The sequence below is a fragment of the Hemitrygon akajei genome, chromosome 11 (genome assembly GCF_048418815.1).
Source record: "Hemitrygon akajei chromosome 11, sHemAka1.3, whole genome shotgun sequence".
Taxonomy (NCBI): domain Eukaryota; kingdom Metazoa; phylum Chordata; class Chondrichthyes; order Myliobatiformes; family Dasyatidae; genus Hemitrygon; species Hemitrygon akajei.
The window spans coordinates 66,203,571-66,226,064 of NC_133134.1; the positions used below are offsets into that span (position 1 = coordinate 66,203,571).

The window sequence follows — 22,494 nt, forward strand, 5'->3', positions numbered from 1 at the left end:
CTGAGTTAAAGCAGGCAATGAGCTCGATCACATGGAGGCTGAATGAATTCTTTTCAAGGGTGAATGGAGCCCATGGGCAATGTCAGTGGTCTCAGTTGCCAAGAAGAATGGGTCTGTCAGGAACCGTGGTGATCTTAAGATCACCATTAACCTAGTACTGACAGTAGATAAATACCCTCTGCCCGGGGTAGAGGTTGTCTTGCAAACCTTTCTTAGGAAAATGCTTCAGCAAAATGGATTTTTGGAATAGTATTTGCACCTGCACTCTGGCAGAAAGCCATGGGTCGGGAGTTGCAAGGCTGCCCAGGCACTCAGTGACATCATTGTTACCAGAAAGGTTGACAAGGAGCATCTCCAAAATTTCAAGACAATGTTAAAAAGATTAGAAGATTATGGGCTCAGAGCATGAAGCAACAAGTGTAAATTCATTAAACCAAGCATCACCTACTGTAGTCATACCAATGACGTACAAGGCTTACACAAGTGTGCTGAGAAAATTCAAGTGGTGGTGGATATCCCAAGGCCAAAGGACATGCCACAGTTGCAGCCCTGTTTTAGGATTTGTCAGTACTATGACAGGTTCCTGCCAAACTTGGCTACCGTGCTTTACTCTTTGAACTCATTACTACAGATCGGGAAGAAATGGCAATGGACCAAGCAGTGTGAGGTGGCTTTCCAAAAGGTAAAGGAAATTATAACATTACTCAGACATTATGATCCACATTATCCAGTGAAGCTTGCCTGTGATGCCTCGCCTTACGGTACGGTTGTAGTCATGTCATGTTCTGAGTGATGGAAGTGAACGCCCCATAGCCTTTGCATCAGGTTCCCTTACTGTTGCAGAGAAAAACTAAGTTACAGATTAACAGAGAGGCCTTGAGCCTGGTTCGGAATGTAACCAGTACCCTCATTACTGACCATCAGCCACTGGTGACCATTTTCAATCCTCTAACAGCAGCAGTACGCATACAGAGATGGGCTCTGTTTCTTGGAGGGCATAATCACCAGATTGAATTTAAGAGGATGATTAATCATAGAAATGCTGATGAATTGTTCCATTTACCCTTGGTAAAGGGAATACCTGAAAATTGTACAATAGTGGAGCCTCCTCTTGACATATTCTCCCTAACACAAATGTAAAGTCTCCCTATTGCAGCAGAGATGGTACAAAGGGAAGCCAGAAAAGACCCACTCTGTCTCAGGTCCATATGGCAACCTAAAATGGCTGGAATATGCAGCAGAAGCTCCAGATCCCCCATTTTTACCAGCGCTGGGATGAACTTGCCCTTGATGGGGATTGCCTTATGTGGCAATTGAGTGTTGTTGTACCATGCAAGCTGAGAGCTAAAGTGAAGAAGGAGCTACGTACATGGTCAAAATGAAAGCGTTGGCTCAAAGCTTTGTCTGGTGGCCTGGGACAGATGGGCAGATCGAGCAGCTTGTCATGTGCTGTTGGGGATGCTAGCATGTCTGGAAGAAAGTTGTCCCGAACTGTCAGAACCACTTTCTGTGATATCAGAGTCAACTCCTGCAACCACCCTAGGGGAGGCCCCAGAACTGGAGACTGTTTCTCAGCCAAGCAGTCTGATGTCCCCTGGCAGGAAATACATGATTCCCACAAAATCCTCCACAGCAATTAAATCTTTAGGTTTGAATGGGACAATTTAAAACTTACTTTGCTGTGGATGTTTCTATAATCGTTATATAGTACACTATATATACACAGGGAGGAGAGTTGTATATTTAAAATTTCAGTAATATTGTAAATATATTGATTGATTAACCATTCTTTGCCATTTAGATAATTCATTACTTGTTATATGTAAAAGAACGTGAATGGCATACGTTATTACACCACCACGTCATAAGTGCATGTCTCTCTCAAAGTAAAAATGAAGAATACACATTTATCCCAGTCTCCCCATGTTTTTCTTTCTATTAATTTATGGAGTTACAAAGCATGACGGAGGTCAAGGTCATTTCCTTGCCACAGGATCTTTCTATGTGGCCAAAGCAGATCTCCAGGAGCAGCAAGACAAGGAACACCATTGAACACAATAGACAGCATTGAACACCCGCTTGCCTTCTGCTCTTAACTGGATGATTTCAATGTTCCTCAACACTTTAATTGGTGAGATCATTGAGAAGTGGAGTCAATCATGGGCTCAGGCCTCGTCTCCAGGCTTCTTGGCATCATGGCCGCACACTTCGCTTGGAATCTCACTGAACACCCTTGGAACAGCAAAGCACCATTTGTTCAATCGGCCATAAAACACACCATCCAAGTGTATATCACAGGCTCCAACAGTAGCAGAGCCACAACTGAAATAAAAAGAAGACGTAAAAGAAGTAAAAGATGTAGTTTTGTGAACCGTCTGACGGATTTTGCCCTTGGTCACATTGTTCGCCAGCTCCTTCTTCTTCACTCACCTACACAATGGCGGCAGCGTACAGGTGCCTACTGACCTGCATGCCTTTAGGATGTGGGAGTAGAGCAGAGGCCCCAGAGGAAAAGCACATAGCCGCAGGGAGAATGTGCATACTCCACACACACAGCACCAGAGGTCGGGTTCAAACTGCATCTCCAGCACTAAGTGGCAGTCGCTCCACTAGCAGTGCCTTACTGGGATTAATTAAGTTTAGGAGAGGACCCCGTGATATGGGTAATTCAGGTATCATGGCTGTGTGCTGCACAGTCCTGGCTGACCTGCTTCAGCACAGAGGTTCAGAGCCTATTCCATGAGGCAGAGTATGGAGAACAATATGATCAGGATGGTCCCTGGTGTGCACCTGCAGACAGCCTCAGCCAAGCGAGGAGGCAATCACTGGCCGTGCAGAATTTTAAAATCTATTCTTTCAGGAATGTGCCAAGATGGGCAAGTCCTAATTGCCTTCTATACTGAGGGCACTATTAAGAATCACTATTGTTCAGACTGGAGTGACATACAAATTAAAGCAGGAAAAGAGGGAAGAATTCCTTCCTTAACGGATGTTTGTGAATGAGATGGGTTACTGTGATCCATGGTCACCTTTCTGGAGACTACTGCTATTCCAGCTCTATTTAATTACTTGGATTTAAGTTTCCAGTTGCCCTGTCATGTTGCTGGAGAAATGATCCAGACGTTTGTCTGCTGGATCAGAGACGTGAGGGGATCCCAGACAGGAGGTGACTTTCATGAACAGCCTGCAAAATAAAATTCCCCATTGCAAATCACTCCACGCTGCAACACTTAATGCCAACTTAGTACATTAATAATCAGCAGGCAGAGGCCAAATGCTGCACAAAATCCCCTCACATCTGGCTGTGCAGTGAACGTGACACTTGAATGAAGGAAATCTTCTTCCAATTACTCTAACAACTTGCTACAATATCCCTTTATTTCTCATTAAGTCGCTCTTCACCTCAAGAATTCCATCAAATATATTTGCTGTGACAAACTCCACAGCTGGCTGATCACGTTGGCCTACGGGTCTTCCCCAGGACCAGCGGGCCGAAGCAGGTTGCAAGTGAGCCTTTGGGAGACCAGTAGCCTGAAGTGGGTTTGCAGGGAACTCCTGCCATGCGGGAACGTGGTTTGCAGCAATACCTGAATGGTTGCCCTTAGTTGCTGTGTGGTTTGATGCATAGCCATATTTCTGATGTGTTCAGGTTAAAAACAGTTCCCAGGATCAGAGAAGTTCTTAATGGCTGCGATTTTCTTCCGTTAGTGCAGCAGCTGTGATCCCTGAAGGCAGTTGTTCTCGGGAGCTGTGCTGATGAAGTTTTATGTTCAAATCAGAATGAGAAGTACTCACACATGAAACTTCAGGGTGGTTTCCCAGTTCATAGGCATACATTCACACGCTATAAATGCCATGAAATTTGCTTTTTGTAACAACAGCTCAGTACATAACAAACATGGCAACTACCCTCATTATTGGGTACGCCTGTACACCTGCTCATTAATACAAACATCTAATTAGCCAATCACGTGGCAGCAACTCAATGATACACAAAAGCATGCAAACGTGGTCAAGAGGTTCCGCCGTTGTTCAGACCAAACATCAGAATGGGGAGCAAGTGTGATCCAAGTGACTTTGACTGTGGTGCAGACAGGGTGGTTTGATTATCTCAAAAACTGCTGATTTCCTGGGATTTTCACACACAACATTCTCCAGAGTTCACAGTGGGCCGAGAATGGTGTGAAAGACATGGCAACCCATCTCATTCAGTGAGCAGCAGAAGAATACGAACATGCACTCCATTAGGTATCTCCAAATGCCACTGAGATTACTTCAATTGTGTGAGATTATTAAAATTTAGAGTTCAGAAAGATTTATGTGTCCTCATACCAACGATATCTAAAAATTAGTTTTCGATATCTTTTGACACACCAGAACTAGGCTGTGGATGGCAGCAACTGGCTCTGATCTCCAGACTGAACAGGGACCACGTTCAGTGGTAGTTTACAGACAAGCTTCTGCAGAAAGCAAAGTTACCACAGACACAGTGATCTTGATGCAAGTTTAGTCCAATACTGTAGAGTAATGGTTATCATATCTGCAATACCAGAGGACATGCACTGGAAGTGAGACAGGGAAAGTTAAAAGGATATGTGCAGGGCAAGTTTTTTTTACAAGAGAGTGATGTGAGTCTGGAGTAGGTGGTGGTGAAAGCAGATATACATAATAGTAGCGTTCTTTATCCAATGTCCAAGAGCTCTCGCCAATAGTGCAGCAAAGAACGGGCCAGGGCACTGTTGGCAGCCTGATGCCCTTCACTCAGAAGAGGGGTTGCCAAAGGGAGTGCCTCAAATTCCTGTCCCATAAGCAGCTGCCAGATGCTGGGAAACAATCACAGTATGGGCTGCATATTCATCATCTCATCTCCGACCCTGTGCATTGTCCTTCTAGTTTACTGTGAATTTCCTCACGGAGTTTCCTTTATCTGATGAAAGGGCAATGTGATATTGTAGGTGCACAGCTGACTCAGGGACACACAAGCTATATTAAGTTGACTCAAACATGGAAGTTCCAAGATTTACTTCCAACACTGGTGAAAACACTTCCATGTACATAAAAGAATGCAAATGAGTGCATTTTCTAGGGCGGCAGGAAAGGTAAATGGTGTGTTATCTTTGGAATAGAATGATTTGTTGTGCAGGTGAGACCACACATGGAGCACCATGTACAGTTTTCAATTCCAGGGCAGTGAAAGTTTGCCGGGGTCTTTCCTGGGACAAGGAAGTTGACTTAAGAAGGAGTTGCCTTTAGATGTATGAGTCTAACACCAGTGATATGGATGATACTGTATAAAATGGTGAGGGAGAAGATTAATGATCTCTTGATAAGGCAAAGACTAATCAGAGATAGTCAACATGGGAAGGTCTGTCTGCCTAATTAGACTGAAGATGTAACAATGTGTATAGATGAGGCTGGAGAACAGGCCTCCCTGGAGAATGAGCAGGTTCTGTTTTCACAGACATCCATATGTTGATTTTGTCCATAAGTTAGAAAATAGACAAAAATCACTCAAAACTGTACTTCTATAGTATTGTTATAAATGGCAACACAAGCAAGTATGACCAATAAGAAACTTCACTGAAAGTGGAATGAGAGAGGAAGATAGTTCTGTCACTTTTATGAAAGAATGTATGTACCTGCATTGGACTTTTGAATTTAAAAAATAAAGGCAGTTCATCCATATGTAGAGTGTCCAGAGGCTTGGCGTTCTTAACCCATGGATGGCCTGTACATGTGATTTACATGGACGTTAGTTAAGCCTTTGACAGAGTCCCACATGGGAGACTTGTTCAATGGATAGACCCATTATACCCAGGGCATGTTGGCAAATTAGATTCAAAACTGGGTTGGAAAAAGGAGACTGAGGATAATACAAAGTGTTGCTTTCATGATTGGATGACCTTGACTAATGGTGTCCAAAGGAATCAATAATGGGACCTTTGGTGTTTGTAATATTGAGTATGTGAATAATTTAGATATGGATGTGGAAAGTTCATAGATCGCATGAAGATTGGCAGAATTGCTGATAGCGTCAAAGATAGTTGTATGCTGCAGGGAAATAATAATAATGGGCCAAAAAATAGCAGATGCAGTTTAGACCAACCAAAAGTGAGGTGCTGCATGCTGAGAGCAGTAATGAGGCTAAGGCATACACCATGTATGGTAGGGACTTAGTGAACACTGAAGAACAGAGAGACTTTGAAATACAAGTCCAAGGATCTTTGAAGGTGGTAGGCAGGTAGACAATTTTGGTCAGACCTCAGCTGGAGTATTGTGTACAGTTTTGGTCACCACAATCTTGGAAGGATGCAATCATGTTGGAGAAGGTGCAGAGGAGATTCATCAGGACATTGCCTGGGATGTAGCTGTTCGGTTACAAGGAAAGAGTGATAAAGCTTCGTCTGTTCTCCCTGAAGCAGAAGAGGTTAAGAGGGGACATGAATGAGGTATATAAAATTATGAGGGGTATAGGTTGGGTAGATTGCAATAACCTTTTTTCCTTGTCATGAAATAGATTTAATGTAATGGGGAGGAGAATCAGAAGGGATCTGAGAGGACATCCTTCACTCATTGGTTAAGTATCTTCAATGTATTGTCAGAGAGAGTTGTTGAAGCTGATCACTGACAACATTTAAGAAGTGTCTAGCTGAGAACAGAAATACTGTTCTGTTCCACAGAGGGCTATGGACCAGGTTTTGGGTAATGAGGATAATCTAGAAAGGTACTCACTAGACAGGATGAATCAGATGGGCTAAATGGCCTGTTTTTATTCGGTACCATTCTATGATAAGAAAGGTTCATCAACATGGACCCTTAGTCTTCGGAGATTGAAAGGATGGAAGATAACCTCATCCAGATATCTCAGGTTCTGAGGCATCTTGACAGGATAGATAGGGTGAGGATGTTTCCCTGTAGGGGCTTCCTAGAATTGAGGTGGAGTGAGGCTCAAGTTAAAGACATAAGAGACTGGCTGCAGATACTGAAATCTCAAGCAACTCACAAAAAGTTGAAAGAACTCAGTGGGTCTGGAAGAATCAGTGGAAATGAATAGGCAGATATCTGCCTTTCACCCCTCCTCACCGGGATCCACCTATGGTTTGCCAGCTCTTTCTCCACCCCCTTCCCCCTGCCTTTTTAATATTGTCTATCGATCATTTGTCTTTCAGACCAGATGAAGGGTCACATCCAAAGATATCAATTATCTATTTTCCGCCATAGATGCTGTCTGAGATCAGTCAGCTATTTAGCATGGCTCAGGAAAAAATGTCACCTAACTAAGACAGAGATGAGGAGGAAGGGCTTCTGTCAGAGACCTTTGGCATTCTGTGAGCCAGGGAGCTGTGCATTCTCGTATTGATGCTTCTATTGTGTTCAGGGATGTGATAGGTCTTTAAGCTGGAGAGTAATCAAGGGTTACAGGAACAGGTGGGAAAGTGGAGCTGAGGACAAGTTCAGTCAGCTGTGACCTCACTGAATTGTGGCGTAGACTGCATGGACTGTATGACATATAGTCTCCAAATTCTTCTACTTATGTATAATCTTCTGTGTAGAGCCTGTTTAGAGCATTACTTTCAATTCTGCCTTTTAAGGAAGTTCAGTGCAGGTTCAACAGAATGGCAGTGTTTGAAAGATGTAATGTACAGAAGCAGGTGCACAGACTAGTTTTGCAATGTGGAGGATTAGATGCTGATGTAAGTGAGGTGTGACAGGGTAGCTCATTTCCCTGGTTGGATAACCCAAACCATAGCCTTCAGCCGGACCACTCCGGAGTGTGGTCCTGTTCACACGAGACGGATGGAATCCACCAGCCCACTCTTCTTGCTTGGAGGTGATGGACAGATTGAAACGGAGATTCCTAGATTTTTGGTAAGCAAGGATATGAAGGGATGCAGAAGCGAGTCAGCTGGATGGAAATAAAGAAGAGATAGCTCAGTTGTCTCTTCTCCCCATCAGACTGAAGGCTTGGTTGAGTCATCCTGTTCCAATGTCTGGCAGTGCAAAACACTATCAGTTCAGTAGAATGGCTGAACTATTATTGGCTTAGAGAGAGGAGGAGCTTTAAAACAGACACGTTGTTGTTCTTTGCAAAAGTGGTTGTGTCAGGCTCAAGAGCTACATGCTTCGGAATAATGTGATTTCCGGGAAATTATGGAACCTGGTATCCATGTTGCTGCTCAGAGGTGCCTTACAAGTACAAGATTATTAGAGAGCTACATATGAGGGGTGATTGATATGTTCATAGCCTAAGGTAGAAGGAGATGAGTTACACAGCTCTTGTTACATCCATGTGCAGTTCAACTCTTTGAGTGATTATGCAGAAATTTGAAGTTAATAACTCATCTCCTTCTACCTTAGGCCACAAACTTATCAATCACCCCGATGAGTTATTAACTGATGAGTTATTAATTTCAAACATTCTGCATAATCACTCAAAGAGTTGAACTGCACGTGCATGTAACGAGAGCTGTATAACTCATCTCCTTCTACCTTAGGCCACAAACTTACCAATCACCCCTCGTAGGTTGCCCAGGCCAGCAATATGATTCCAACACTAAGCTGGCTTATTGCATGTGTTTGTGATTTAGACCTCCCCACTCAGCAGTGAAATGGTCATTAGTAATATTCTATACCAGGGAGCATGTATACTTCTGCAATCTCATTTTCAGTGCCTTAGAGATCTTGTCCCAGCTCTATTCTGACCTCTAGGACCATCTCATTCCCTCTGCATTGCTAACAATGGGGCAGCACTGTTGCTTGAACTAGGCACGTTGGAAAGGAATGCCCAGGAGTGAGTGATGGGATGAATCTAAATGAAGGTGTTATAACGGTAATCAGTTTGACCTAATTAGTTAATGGTTCAAAAATGAAAGATGAAGCAGGAGTGAGTGACAGCATTTGAAACTTACTGAAGGAGCACAAGGAAAGAGGAATCCCATTCCACTAAAGACTCTTCCTTCCCCTTTCCTCAGTGAGGATAGGGACAAGGAGGAGGGTGGGGAATGCTGAGAAAGGTTGCCGAGGGAAGTTTACAACTGCATGCACGTCTAATTTTAGGCTGAGAAAACAGTAAATGATTGAGCCAGAGAGGCCATTCGGTCCCTTGAGTCTAGCCAGCCAATCTGTGAGTTTCACACTCCACCCTACTGATGCACCATCAATAACTCTCGGAGACATGAGGCGAGATATAGGCTTTTATTCGCTGGAAGAGAGCAGTCAGCAGCAAGTAATCACCATACGACATCCTGGAGACTGAGGGAGGGGCAGTGCCTCCGATCGCCTTTATACAGGGGTCTGTGGGAGGAGCCACAGGAGCAGTCAGCGGGGGGGGGGGGGGGGCGTGTCCAGACAGGTATATGTAGTTCACCACACCTACCCTACACAAATGCATGGATGTCAGACTTGAAGCTAGGAATTAATCCCCACCATCTACCGCCTTTAGGGTGGGAGTTGCAGATGCTTCCCATCATGGTAAAAATGACCACACTTAGAGCAAGTCTATTTAGCACCGCATCGTTTGATTCTCAATTTCATGGTGGAGGGGGGAGTGGAGACATATTTTTAGCAGAGAGAAATTTTATTTGAATGAAAATAGAGAAAATAAAGAATTAGCAAAGTAATTCATGAAGGAGAGAACCGAAGTAAATGACTGACTATAGCTTTAGCAGAGGATAGCCTGTCTCTTTGGGTTAAAATTGGAGATATACTTTAACAGAAGGTCGATACATGGGATACATACTTACTGAAAACTGTTGCATCAGATCTGGTAAGGAAATAACGGGTAGACACAAATGACTAGACCCTAGTGGATTGCTATTTCCCAACCTGAAGCTGAGCATCACTGCATCCCCCACGTGCCCCCTGCACCTTGGTTCATGCCATTTGACAGCATTCATTTGCTGGGGTCTCTTTATGCTGGAAAGCCAGGAGATTCTCGGCATACCTGACTTCCAGTGGTAGTTGATGTGTACCTCTGGATAGAGCCCATAGACTCGAGTCCTTTTGTACACAGCTTGGCAGAGACCACTGCGTCTCTTTCCAGACTCTCTCGCAAACACCATCCATAAGGAAGTGGATGATCTTCTCATCTATTCCACAGCTGCCTCAGGGGCTGTGTGACGAAAGGTGAAAGCTCTGACGTGGAGGACCTCTCACCTCCAGCCAAGCAAGACCTTGGGGCAAGTTTGAGAGTTCTGGCACAGAGGCATTTTGCCAAATGGCTTCATATTGGTTTATTATTGTCACAAGTACCAAGGTACAGTGAAAGTATTTTGTTTTTCCTGCCATCCAGACAGATCTGCTCAGAGAACCATCTCACAGGAGCTACTTCAAAGACTATGTTTCCCTCCTTCCACTGGATACCGAGGGTGTGGCTCTGTGTAACACCTCACAGATGTACTGCCGGGGGTGAGGTACGCTAACCAACATAGTGAGTTGGTTAGTACAAGGAGTGTAGGCAGTGAGTTGTATTTATGGTGCATATGATGAATCAAGTGTAATTTTAGAAAGGTGAAGTTCCTGACCCAGTGTCTCACACGTGGTCTGAATAATGCAGCTATCCCATGTTAACAGCAGTGAGTCGGGGAATGGACAGCGCTTCCTGCTGTGGGAAGCGGTAGAGCCCTGAGCTTCAGCTGGTGTTATCTTTGATAAAGTGTGCACTTTCTGGTCTCATCAAGCCAACACTGACCAAAGTGTGAGCACATGCTCTGAAACCAGTCTGAATGCCATTGGGGAGCTGACCCAGACCCCTTCACACCTCAACACTGGCTGTGGTATAAAGGGGAAACAGGAGACTACGGCTAACAGAAGCTGGAGCAAAATATGAACTGCTAGAGGAACAGAGGTCAAGGCAAAGGGATGCTTGATGTTTTGGGTTGAGTAGTCACAAGATAGAGATGTGAAGGAAGGGCGAGAGAGAGGCTGTAGATAAGTGGAACCAGACAAGGAGGGGAGAGATTAGACAGATGGAGCTGGATAGAGGAAGGGTAGAGGAGAGTAGAGACTTGAGGCTGGTAGGTGATTAGTGGAACTGTGGGAGGGAGATTGTGAGTGGGAGGGGTGGGATAGGACAGGTAGACCAAGGCAGAAGAAACCCAGGTAGGTAGGAATGTGAGTGATGGGCAGATGGAACCAGGTGGGTAAGCCTCATGAGTCCTAGTAACAAGGCTGGGGGGAGGGAACAAAAGGAGAAATACCGACAGGCACAAGTGATTGCATTGTGAGAGAGCCTCTTCCTGGGACAGAGCACGTAGGGATGGGGGGTTGGCAATGTGGGTATAGAACGATACAGGCAAGCAACATTCAATGGGCCAAATGGTCGAATTCTGCTTCAATGTCTTATGGACTTTATTTCCATTCCCTGTCTGTTTATCTGTGAGGTCTTAGGAGTAGCAAGGTTATCTGAGAGCTGAACATCAAAGAGTACAGACTGACTAGTTTATGTGGAAGAAGAGATCATGGACCAGAAGTGAACACAGGGAACATGCACCTAGGTGAATTAAACCAGAGGCTGAAATCATTAGAGATGAGAAGCAGTTTAATCCAGAGGCTGAGGGAGGAAAGCAGTGAAGATATCTTAATAAGAAAATTATTATTGTACTTGGGTGGGCGGAAGGGAGCGACAGTTTTAAATGAGAGGCAGGAAGAATGGAATAGGGTGAGTAGCTCATGGGAGGAGAAGAGCCTGATCTATTAATGAGAGATCACTATTGCAACGACGCTTCGGGAGAGGCGGGGGTGGGTGGTGGGGAAGTGTCATCACCATGAACCAGACTGCCAATGTCTCACTGATCATCCGCTCTAATCTCAATGCCAGGGATCTTTCCTCCCATGGGAAGAGGTGTGTTGGGGAGATGGCGATGACAGACTCATAAGCAAGGTCTACTGGAGTAGGGAAGGAGTAATAATACTTCAATTTGCACATGTCCCTGCACATGGTCCACATCCCTCCATTCCCTGCCTGTTTATCTGCCTGTCTAAATGCCTCTTAAATGTTGCCATCATCTCTGCTTCCAGCATTTTGCCTGGTAAAGTGTTCCAGATACCTGTCACTCTGTGTAAAAACCCTTGCTTCATGAATCTCCTTTAAACCTCCTTCTCCTTCTATGCTCGCTTTGACCGTCAAAACATGGAGGAACCTTCACGAACTTCAACAGATCCTGATAACCTTGTGATTTCATCCTTCAGAAGGGTGAATCCACAGAAAGCATCCGCCCTGATGGGGTACCTGGGCAAATAATAAAGAACTGCACTGATCAACTGGCTGGAGTGCTGACCGATATCTTTAACTTCCCGCTTCAGCAGTCTGAGGTACCCACCTGCTCGAAGCAGGCTTCAATTACAGGCCTAAGAAGAATATGGTAACCTGCCTCTATGATCCAGTACCACTTACATTCACTGTGATGAAGGGCATTGAGAGGCTGCTGATGAAACATATCAACTCCTGCCTGAGAAGTGATTTTGATCCATTCCAATTTGTCTCCTGACACAACAGGTGCTCAGAAGATTCCATTTCTTTGGCTCTTTACTCAACGCTTGAACATCTGGACAGGAAAGTTGCATACATCAAGATGCTCTTTATTGACTACAGCTTGGCATTCAATGCTATCATCCCTTCAAAACTAATCAATAAGCTTCAAGACAATTCCTCTGTGTTATTATATCAGAGACCTGTCCTGGGCCCAACACGTAAGTGCAATTACGAAGAAAGCATGGCAGCACCTTTACTTCCTTAGCAGCTTGAGAAGATTCTGCTTCCTACCTACAACTTTGACAAGCTTCTATAGATGTGTAGTGGAGAATATATTGGCTGACTGCGACGCAGCCTGGTATGGACACATAAATGGCCTTGAACAAAAAATCCTTTAAAAAGTAGTGGATTCGGCACCAGTGGGTAAACCCCTCCCCACCATTGACTACATCTACATGAAGAGTTGTCACAGGAAAGGAGCAACCATCATCAGGTTATGCTCTCTTTTCACTGCTGCCATCAGGAAGAAGGTACAAGAGCCTCAGGAGTTACACCCCCAGGCTCAGAAACTGTTATTACTCTTCAACTATCAGGTGCTTGAATCAGTGGGGATAACTTCATTCAAGCCATCATTGAACTATTGCTACAACGTATGGACTCCCTTTCAAGGACTCTTCATTTCATGTTCTCTATATTGATTGCTTATTTATTTAGTAGTATTATTTATTTTTTTCTCTTTTGTATTTGCAGTTAGTTGTCTTTTGCACTTTGGTTGTTTGTCTGTCCTGTTAAGTGCAGTCCTTTATTGATTCTATTGTTTCATGGATTTATTGAGTATGCCTACAAGAAAACAAGTCTAAGGTTGTATATGGTGATGTATATGTACTTATATAATAGACTTACTTTGAACTTTAAATTTTTCCCCTCACACCTCAAAGCTGTGCCCTGTGAGAAAGACTACCTACCCTAGCTGTGCCTCCCATAATTTTATAAACTGAGATTAGGTCACCCTTCAGTCGCCGATGCTTCAGAGAAAACAAACTCCTTATAGCTAAAGGAGATTGAGACAATCATCTGAAATTACTATGGTCTTCTTAATGCTTATTGTGTGATTCAAGATCTTTTCTGAATATGATGAATTTTCTCTCTGTACTGGCCTTCTTTGATTTGGTTATTGCAACTGTTGGGTCTCTGACCGATTCAGTTCCAGCAGGAAGGCGAGGAAGTGAGAGAAAATGCAGCTGGTTCTGTAAACATCACCACATCTACATTTCAGCTTTATTCCAACGTAGTCGATGCAAATAACTACTACCATTCCGTATATATATAGCCCTGTTAACACAGTGGGATGTGTCAGAGCCCAGGGGCAGAATTAGACATTGGTCAGACAGCAGACCAAAGGAAGAGAGAAAGCCTTGGTGTTGGTGGGAGTTTCTAAGGATTGCCCTGAGTTGTCTGGAGAATACAGGAACAAAAGGCATGGCTACAAATTCACACGCATGCAAGACACATAATGCAGACAGGAACACACACATACACACTTGTATACACACATACGTGCACAACCACAGATACACATGTGCACAAATACAGAGATACAGTCATATACACAGAAAACAGGACAAACAGATAAACAGAGAAAGGCACAGACAATGCAGACACCACCTACTACCTATGTAGGCACAAAGACAGTCTCACACACACACACACACACCTCCACTGTGAAGAGATAGTGATCTAACAGCCTGTCATCTGTGCAGAGAAACCTTACAATTCAGTCAATTAGCAGGAAAAGCCATGTTGTCCAGGATGTAGTTTAAAAGGCTTAAAGGGAAGCTTTCCAATTTAATGAGGTGCAGCTGGTGCAGATATCAATATTTTGAATCTGAAGTTTAGCTGTAAGCCATGATTTGAAAGCCATACAGAAGATATAGAATACATTAGGGAGGGAGAGCACCCATAGGGCTCAGCAAGCCCCAGGACTGCAGCACGGTTTCCTGGCAATATTGTCCTGTACCATCAGACTGAAGGCAGTGAGGAATCTGACAAGTGGAAAAGATAATTCATTAAGGATTTCTTTCCCCAAAGCAAAATACATCCTCCCAGCTCCACCACCCTTCAGACATTAAACTAGAAAAGAAAAGAAAATGATAAAGCTTGAGTGAAGCCTTGCGCTAACTCTAGCTTTGTGTGCACACATCTGGGAGGATTTTAAAGCTTCGGAGATGTTGCGATGGAGACTTACCGAAACAGTAAAGTATGATTCAGTCATCAGACAAAAAGACTGCAAGATATACTGTGGGAGCAGAACTAGGTTATTCAGCCCATCAGATCTGTTCTGCTATTCATTTTTTCTCAACTCCATTCTCACCTTAGCCCTTAACCCGCCAACTAATCAAGAACCTATAAACCAATGTCAACAAATTCCACTGATTCCCCACCCTCTGAAGATATCCCTCTTCATTTCCATTCTGAAGGGATGTCTCTTTTATTATGAGGCTGTGCATTCAGATCCTAGACTCCCCTGCTAATGGAAACATCTTCTCCATGTCCACTCTATCCAGGCCTTCCAGAATTCGAAATATCATATGGAAACACTGTCAAGTTGGGAGGACAACTTAGTAAGAGAGTCATTAGATTACTGAGACTTTTTTAACACTCAGACTTGATCTGGAACTCTTTGAAAGGATGGTGAAAGCAAAATTATAACTAGAGTTCAAAAGAGTAAAATACCTGAAAGGAAATATTCCTGTAGCCCAACGGTGAGCAAAGCACCATTGCTAAGGTATTGTGAGTACAATGTGGGACCCACTGTGAACCACATGCAACTAGAACATATAGATGGTGCTGAACCCAAGTGCAGAGTAAGGTCTAGAGTTAACTCAGACTCAAATTAAACTAGACCAAAGGTGAAACCACGAACAGTAGCACTAAAAATGGAACTCTTATGATTGAGCACTGAGTGCTCAACATGATGAGACCTTTAAGTACAGACTTTCTATGAATTAATTTTGCAGGCAATAATTGGCAGTCTGAGCCCTGAAGGGACAGCGGCAACTACCCATAGTCTGGAGAAATGGAGCACAGAAACTTGGATGCCTGCCACTATTCATTCGGGACAATGACACCACACGCGGGCACGGAGCTGTATGTAGACTGAGTACAGGTGTGAGCAAAGCATTGGGAGTAAACACGGCGCAAACTCTGAACGAGTGTACACCTGCACACATTCTGAGTGTGAGCAGCATGTTTGCACCCTGCGTGTGAGCACACACCTGTACAGTGAGTGAGAGCAGTGTGTGTTTATGCAATACGTGTACTCAGTGTAAACACTGCAGGTGTGCCCACACTGTGCTCTTTGTGAGAACAGTATGATGGAAGTATACGCCTGCACTCACTCTGAGTGTGAGTGTTATCTCACACCTCGCGTTTCTCTGCTTATTTAGCAGTCATCAGGCTGAATCTTGCATCACTCGTGGGAAGCTGCAGTTAATAGCCGCTAACGTGACCTCCTCCCTCCCCCCACTCCTTTGGTTTATGTCTCCTGCAGGCCAGCTATCTGATGCAGTCTGTCAACATGAACCAGCTTTGGCTCTGCATCAGTATAAATCTAAATTCAATCGGAGCATACGTAGGCTGAGGTTGGCAGCAACCTGCAGAAATAGTCACACTTCACTTGTCACATCACACCAGCTGCATGATAGCAGAGAACACAGAGGCAGTTGGCATTCCTCTCCAAAGCACTAATTGGTGCCCAAGAGCATGCACACAGTGCACTTCCCCTGCGGTCAGTGGGTGCAGAACGGACAGTATAACCCATCCCCTGACTTTAGTTTGCATTCATCTGGTGTTTCAGAGAAACCTGAAAGGATACCACATTTTTGAAATGTCTTGTATATATGAGAATCAGATTAATATCACCGGCATATGTCATGAAATTTGTTCTCATGCGGCAGCAGTACATTGCAGTACATGATAATAAAAAGTTATAAATTATAATAAATATATGTACAAATTAAATTAAATAAGTAGTGCAAAGAGAAAGGAAACAAAAATTTCTGTGGTGGTGTTGATTGAGCTCATTGTCTGATGCTGGAGAGGAAGAAGCTGTTCCTAAAATGTTCAGTGTGTGTCTTTAGGCTCCTGTACCTCCTCCCTGATGGTATCATTAAGAAGATACTGGGCGATGGGGTTTTTAATGATGGATGTGCCTTTTTGAAGATGTCCTGGATGTTTGAGAAGCTCAGAGGATAGTGAGACCTGTAGACCTCACTTACATCTTTAAACATCTCTTTTTTCTTTTAATATGTTCCTTAAGGTTTACTTCCCCATCCATTTGAATCTCAGAGACAGAAGCAGGTGAGGGCGAAAGGAAGCACCTCCCCTTTAACATTCAGGCTGCTATTGTATTTTAACCATGCAGTTGCCTAATCCCCACGTTCATTAATTTCCCCCTGGGATAGGGAATTCCAGCAATTTACTGCTCATTCAGTAGAACTCTCTCTCCACATCACCTTACCCATGATTGCTCCCCTGACTGGTTGTAGATTCTCGGGGCAGAGAACACAAACATTCAGCGCCCAGCCTGTATAAGGCTACCTTGTCTCCTCCTTTAACTCACTGCTTGGAAGCTGAGCAATCGGACACATTCTCTACCATCCCAGTGACCATTGCAATCCGACTCCTGAGATATCTCAATAGGTTAATGATATTTAAATACTACTGTTGTTGGGAATGTCCCATATTTCCTTTACCCTGCCTGATTTTATGCTTCTGTTTCATGTGAGAGGAAGGTTAGTCAGGACATGAGAGTAAATACCATGGTCCTATTGGAGTAGACACACATTTGCCTGTACTGGTGAGCAGGTCATCGGGCTAATACAGCAGCTAAAGGATGAAGTCCTTGACTATCCAACCTGCCACCCTTCAGGTATCTGCTGGGACTAAGCTTTGACCTTTCCACTCTGTTGGAAATGAGCGAATGGTGGAAAGGTTTAGAAGGTGATGGGACCGATGATCTTGTGTCTAAACACATCCTCATTCTCTTGTTACAGGTAAAAATGAGCAGTATCCTACCCTTGTCTCACTTCAGCGAGATTGGAAACTCTTTGAAAAGACATCCAACTCTGTGACCCGAGGTAAGAGATTTCTGTCACCTGTCAAACGACGATGCACATTGTTCAATATTTTTAACAGTTAGGTATAAAAGGCACTCTTTCAGAAGTTCCTTAGGGGTTGCAAGTCACATTGTCCATTATTTACATCTTTTATGCAATTTGAAAAGAGCTGGGCACAGAGTAAGGGTTGAGATTTGTCGAAAAATGTAGCTAATGCTGGGCTGCTGCTGAAAAAAGATTTCATCTCCCAAATCCTGTGGAAGTGTCATAATTTTCTCATTCTTGTGCAAAGCAGGATCTTTGAGTGCATTTATATTTATACAATGATCTAAAGGCTAACATTATTCACACTAAAAGCATTTGCCTGCAGGTTTTTAAATCTTCCCTTGCAGTCAGCCTCAGAACTCTGGAAAAGATCAGTTTTAATAGTTTATATGGAGAAACCTAAAAAGGAATGCGTTCAAAACTCCCCGGCCTGATCCTTTTTGTTCCCTCTATCTCTCTCCTCCATATCTCCCCCAGTCTCTCTATTTCTCTGCCGACCTCTCTCTTCACCTTTCTCACTGTCCCTGTCTCCCTCCACCCCGTCTCTCCCTCACTTTCCCCTATTTCTTCCTCCCTTCTGTGTCCCTCACTGCTCTGCTCTCTATAACTCCCCATTCCACTCTCTTTCTATCACTATTTGTCTCTGTTCCTGCCTGTCTCTCTCTCTCTCTCTCTCTCTCTCTCTCTCTCTCTCTCTCTCTCTCTCTCTCTCTCTCTCTCTCTCTCTCTCTCTCTCTCTCTCTCTCTCTCTCTCTCACTCTCCCCCCTCTCTCCTTCTTGCTCTCCCCCATCCACTCCCTTTCTTGTTCTGTCTATCTCTACCTCTGTCTCTGGCTCTCAGCAACTGTCACTCTCTTTTACTTTTCCAGCTGCCTCCCCACCAAGGATCTGGGAATTTGTACCTCGGTCTCCTTTATATACTGTATCTCCTCATGGAACCTCTTTCCATGTTAACTAAACTGATGAATGTCAGAGGGAGTCCCAAAGTCTGCCCTTGTCCTTGGCCAACCTCTGCACAATAGAGTTTCTCAGCCAGAGCTACTAGATGGAGATGAGCATGAAGCTTGGGCCAGGAACTATTGTACAGAGCTATACAGAACACAGAGTATGGTCACAGGCTTTTGGATCAGCTGATTTGCACTGAAATTGCATTTCATAGAGGCTTCCTTTTTATCTCAGCATATTGCTTCATTTCTTTTCTTCATAATGTGCTTATCTATTTGAAGGTATCTGTCCCTCACCCCAACCATCAAGGCCATCTCTCAGTAAAATAATTTCTCCTCGACTTGTTCCTGAACGTGGCAGCTTACTGATATTGATGGCCTTTGATTTTTGGCTTGCCACAAGCAGAGCTTCCTCTTCTATTAATTAACTGAACTAATTCAGACAGAGTGTTGGTATCAGACTGAAACCTTTCTGATTTGTGTAGCTCTGCAATAGACCTGGGCTTTGCATTGACCAATGGAAAGTTAATCAACAGTTTACCCAATCACCCATTGAATGAGAAAGCATCATGTGTTCAAAATTCTGTCAATATTCATTGTATTTTGAATCAGATATGAACAGGTTCAAAGGTCAGTCACTATCAAAGTACGTATGCAGTCTACAACTCTGAGATTCGCCTTCTCCAAACAGCCATGAAACAAAGAAAACCATGGAAGTCAGTTCAAAGAGAAACAACAGACCCACCCCCACACAAAAAAGAATGGCAAATTGATCATCAAACTCCCAAGCCCCAACCCCACCGCATAAGAAAACTTTCAAAATGCAACAAGAAAATTGACACCCAATCCCCCCGCCCGCATAAGAAACAATGAGAAAGAATGAGCAAAAACACAGAGTATAAAAACCATAAGACTGAAGAAGTCCATAGTGCATAGTCCAAAAACATAAGCCTTGGTAACATCCATGTGAAGTTAAAAGAATACAAGCACTCGGAACCATGTGAAACTGGTCGTCAAATCTCACTGTGCCCCGCTGCTGTATCATTCTCTTCTCACCAGTTTTGTCGGGATGTGTATGTCTTTCATGTCATTGGCCTCCATTTCTGCTTCGTGATATATTAAACAGACACAGAAACCTAAATGCCATACAGTGTCTTGCCACTGACAGGTAGTTTGACCAAAACCAGCAGGGAGATGGGATCTAGAAATTTAGATGAAGAAGGAGAACTAGTGGGAATTTTCACACTAAGGATACTAATCTAATTTACCCCCTTTGCCTATCTTCCAGTCAGTCCAGCATTTCTCTCACACGTGCCCACCAGTCTCCGGTCTATTGCCCTTCACCGTAGTGCCTTTATGCTCTTCCACATACAGTCTCTTCTGCCTAGCTGATATACTTCTGTAAAAGCTTTGAATATACAATGCATCATATGATGCTTCACTGAACACATAATTTTTATTAACAGCCTGGGTAATGATGGCCAAGAAGCCCCCCATCTGAGAGACAAACCCAAATGGCTGAATGGGACTATACGTTGGAGGGAAGGGGCTGCAACGAAAGCCAGTAAAGACTTGAGAAATAGTTTGTGGTGAGGTAAGGGGTCAGTGCACATGCTGACACTATTCAGCATGGGTTAGTGGGAGGCTCAGGCAGGGAGTTGAAGAACCAGGAGGAGCTCAGTGAAAGACCAGGGAAGGAGCTTGGTTCCCTTTCAGCTGTGTTAGGAGAACATCCACCATCTACACTTTAGCAGTGATGTGGACTGTACAATGCAGTATGCCCTGAAACAGAAACTTCACTTGCAGTCTGTAAATGACTGCCACCTGAGCTCCTGAATGTATCGTTTTTTCCTTCTTGGCTGAATGCATAGGCTCCTGCTGCAAAACCATTCCACAGATCTATAAGTTGCCTCAACTACAGAACCATTCTGGGCAAATGCAGGCAGCTCTAGAAGGTGAAACAGCCTAAATCCATTCATATTTTCCTGTCTCTCAAGTATGCAGGTGTAGCAGTCATTTGGGAAAGCAAATGGTTTGGTGGCCATTAATACTATTGGATTTGTGTACAGGTGTGAAATTGACCACTGCTTTGTCTGATCATACCAGGAGTACTGTATTCCGTTCCGTCTCCTTAGCAAAAAAGATTACCTTGAAATGCTACAGGGCATGCAGCAAAGAATAGCTCCAGGGATGGAGGACCTGTTCACATGAAGGAAGACTGAATAAGCTAGAATTCTGTTCTCTAGAAAGAATAAGAGGTGACCTCATTGAAATGTAGATGCTTAGAAGATTCAACACAATAGTCCGGAAGACTAGAACAAGGATCACAGTCACTAAAAGGTGATAATCTTTGTAAGAGGGATAAGGACCCTGAGTCACTGATTGTGTTCAAAACAGATCACTAAATTTCTGAATATTAATAGAATGGGCTATGGAGTCAAGGAAGGAATTTGGTAGTTGAGGTAGAAGATCAGCCATGATTCTGCTAAAGAGTGGATCCAGCTTAAGGGGCCAAATGGATTAGGCCTAGCTGGAAAGTCAGGAATTTTATTCCCACTCTTTGCCTTGAGAAAATGGTGGTGAGGTTAAACCAGGCAATCAAATAAGTAGATGATAAAGATCGTCTGGATAGTGATTTGAGAAACAGTGGGTGTTGGAGTGAGTGGGGTTCTTCCTAATATATATGATTATCCCTCAAACAATACCTAAAGGGAGACTATCTGGTCATTTTCCCATTGCTGCTTGTAGGATCTTGCTGTGCACACATTGTTTCCACCAATAATTTTTCTTATGTTAAGAATCGCAATGACTATAAGGCACTTTGGCCGTGCTCAGGTTTTGGAAAGTCTTGAATGGGTGCAATTTTTCAGATGGAGTAAGAAGCTGCAACATGAAAAGCTTCACAAAATGTGTCACCTTTGGCTGCAACAACAAGGGTCTTCTGGTTAGTTATTGGCCAGAGGTCTGCAGGGTCTGAGTTACGCTCACATTTACAGTCAACATCTGACAGACTGCTGCTGAAACAATCAGATACTTGATAAGATTGCATCTTTTGGAACAAGATGAAATTGTGTCTTGAAGTTGATGGCAATTTAATAAGTTGTCAGTCAGATTCCAGGCTAAAGAGAGGAGTAAAAGACATGAAATTTCACCTTTTAGATTTATTTTCTAGAGGGACTGATCATTCTGATCTTTATGAACTCCAGTTTTCCATTCCCATGCTCCTCATGTAGTCAAACGGGATCAATGGGATCAGGTGCTGATGCACAGAGATGTCAGCATGGACGTTGTTGGCCAGAAGGCTCGTTTATGTACTGAAACTGTACATCCCTGCACCATGACACATCCTCATCCCCTCCCTCTATCTGCTTCAAGCTGACATCAATGTACTTCACTCTATCTCTAGCTCTTTCTCAAAGGCCTGAAGAAAGATTGGCCCACACAGCTTGCTCAGGTTTGACAGCTCAAAGACTGTGTTGCCTAATGATTCACTAATTCTAGAACACAGAACAGAGAACTAGAACAGTACAGATCGGGCCCTTCAGCCCACGATATTGTGCTGAACTAATTAAATGAATAATCAAATATCCAACTAAATTAATCTCTTCTGCCAACAAAATGTTCATATCCTTCCATTCCTTGCACATTCACATTCCTATCCAATCCAAGAGCCTCTTGAACACCCCTATTGTACTCGTCTCCACCAACACCCCAGCAGCACATTCCAGCATCCATCACTCTTTGTGTGAAAAAACAAACTCTGCACATCCCCTTCAAAAGTAATCCCAGGTATACTCATTTCAACTCTTGAAAAAAGATAGCAACTGTTTATCTATGCCTCTCATAGATGAACATCTATCAGATCTCCCATCAGTCTCTGCCGCTTCAGTGAAAACAACCTAAGTTTGTCCAACCC

General features: G+C 43.7%; 1 protein-coding gene across 1 annotated transcript in view; it reads left to right on the top strand.

Moving 5' to 3' along the window:
- The window catches only part of LOC140735668 (protein ELFN1-like), a 781,662-nt gene that overhangs the window by 620,372 nt on the left and 138,796 nt on the right, over positions 1 to 22,494 (top strand). Inside the window, exon 2 of the mRNA XM_073060993.1 lies at positions 17,527 to 17,610. The gene's annotated coding sequence lies outside the window, so the exon portion shown is untranslated. The remainder of the gene's footprint in view (positions 1 to 17,526; positions 17,611 to 22,494) is intronic.